Here is a 2,738-nt window from a genome sequence, read left to right on the forward strand (position 1 = left end):
AATGTGTTCCCCTCCCCGGAGCAGACCCAGAGCGTTCCAATCTATGGGAAAGTGGGGAGGGAGCCAATAAGAACCAAGAAGTCCTTAATTGACATCTGTGCTGGCCTATCATGCTGCACAAAGGCGGAGCCACAACGTCAATATTGTTAATTCACCGACACTTTGAAGGAATGTGTGGATGAGAACTGGATTCATCAATCATCATCCAAATAATCTATTATATATATTTTATACTATTATTACAATATTTATTAGAAGTATGTTACGAACAAAAACGCAACAGATGAGGGATGAGAAGTCAGAAGAGTGAGTCATATGATAATGATCACCTTTGAGCTTTGAATTAATTAATTATGCAGAATATGTTGCTGTGACAGCACAGCAGTATAGCCTACACTACATTGTCAGTGTGTGACATAACGTATGATCAGTGTTGGGCAAGTTACTTTGAAAGCGTAGCTTGTAAAGCTACAAGTAGCTCACCATGGCAGTAGCTTGATCAAGCTACATAGCTACCCCTGGAGAGATGTAGCTTGTAAAGCTACAGCTACATGGAAAAAGTAGCTCAAAGTAGCTCAGCTACTTTTTATTTTTCAGCGTTAAATTGAGAATGTACATGCGGGAGACCCCTCCTCCCCTCTGGGAGACCCCTCCTCCCCTCTGGGAGACCCCTCCCACCCTGCTCCCCTCGGGGAGACCCCTCCTCCCCCTGCTCCCCTCTGGGATTCCCCTCCCACCCTGCTCCCCTCTGGGAGACCCCTCCTCCCCCTGCTCCCCTCTGGGAGACCCCCCCACCCTGCTCCCCTCTGGGAGACCCCTCCTCATCCTGCTCCCCTCTGGGAGACCCCCCCACCCTGCTCCCCTCTGGAAGACCCCTCCTCACCCTGCTCCCCTCTGGGAGACCCCTCCACCCTGCTCCCCTCTGGGAGACCCCTCCTCACCCTACTCCCCTCTGGGAGACCCCCCCACCCTGCTCCCCTCTGGGAGACCCCTCCTCACCCTGCTCCCCTCTGGGAGACCCACCCACCCTGCTCCCCTCTGGGAGACCCCTCCTCCCCCTGCTCCCCTCTGGGAGACCCCCCCACCCTGCTCCCCTCTGGGAGACCCCTCCTCCCCCTGCTCCCCTCTGGGAGACCCCTCCTCCCCTCTAGGAGACCCCTGCTCCCCCCTGGGAGACCCCTCCCACCCTGTGATACCAGGGCCAATCAGAGGCCAATTAGAGGCAGCTGTCAAGTGCTGATATGCCCTCAAAGCAATCAGAAAAAGGAACAGTCCTTGATTTTTCAAAGGGGGTTCTAGTACAAGAATTAACACAGCAACCAATGGTCAAAATTAATATATTTCTTTCATGTTATTGCCCAAAATTGTAGCTTGTAACTTGAGTAGCTAAGCTACAAAAAATGACCCAAAAGGTAGCTGAGCTACTTGACGAGGTACACAAATATGAATGTAGCTAAAATACCACAAGCTACAGCAAAATGTAGCTCAGCTACGTAGCTCAGCTACATGTAGCTTAATACTCCCCAACACTGCGTATGATAATACCTCGTCCTATTTTGAGCCAGGTGTCATGTGCATGATAGCATAGCCCGTCCTTTGTAGATAAATAATACATCAGTTTGAACCACACAATTGTTTCGGGTGGTCGTCAGGTTTCAAAAGGAAATAATGTCTGCCTTTGACAACACGATAAAAGCAATATTATTAACATGTTTATCTGCTTTATCAATAGAATATGATAGATTTACTCTACTATGTCTCCAGACAGACACATATGCTTAATAGCCTATATAACCATCAAACTTAAAGACGATTATGCAAAGACACATTATTGTTTGTTTGTTTTTTGTTTGTTTGTTTAGTTCTGTTTGAGATTTTTCACCAATTATCTCCCCAGTAGGCCTACCATTATAATATTCTAAATAATCTAAAGTGTATTCTGTACATTGATCTTCGCTTAATTACTTCAGAAATTGTAGTAAGCTGTACTGATATTTCACTTTTGTGCAGTTTTCTTAGACTGGTCTGTGTTGTCTCTTTAAGAAGACCTTAAAGAATTGGTTGCCATGGTTTTGTAGAATCAGATCATTGATTGACTGCCCTCACAGCCACAACAGCTGGTGATTCAATCACCATGATGAAACCCAATTAATATATAAACTCTTGACACATGCTCTGACGATCAAGGCCACTAAAGCTGAAACATTATCTTTGTCTGGCCAAAATAAACACAAAACGATCGGCCTCTGTTGTCACATGTCTTTACTTGCAGTTGCTGCAATGTCACTTACCAAAGATGTATCATATGTACATAACACTAGTACACTACACATGCATGCATCCAAACATTCTGAACATGTGAACCGCTATTATTACAGGCCAATAGACGACGTGGGCGTGAGTCAACACCCCTCTCATATGCTGCCCACACGTCAATGTAGAAAAGCCATTTTGAGTGAGGATAGTTTTCAAAGTAAATTCCAGATATGCAAATAGGCTATTTACATTTTTAAATGTGCAATATATGCATGACATAACAAATTAAACAGTCAAGAAGACATAGGCTACACAGTATAATCATGTAATGAAGTAGCCTACGCTAACTCTATTTAGTTTGCATTGCATAATATTATAGTCTGAGTTAATGTTCCTCTTGCCTCAGCCATCATGGAGGAAAAAAGTTACTATGCTTGTCATATTACCGGTTTGACGTAGTCTGACTCGACTTGTTACTTTAA

The sequence above is a fragment of the Protomyctophum parallelum genome (genome assembly GCF_964188405.1).
Source record: "Protomyctophum parallelum genome assembly, chromosome: 5".
NCBI classification, from domain to species: domain Eukaryota; kingdom Metazoa; phylum Chordata; class Actinopteri; order Myctophiformes; family Myctophidae; genus Protomyctophum; species Protomyctophum parallelum.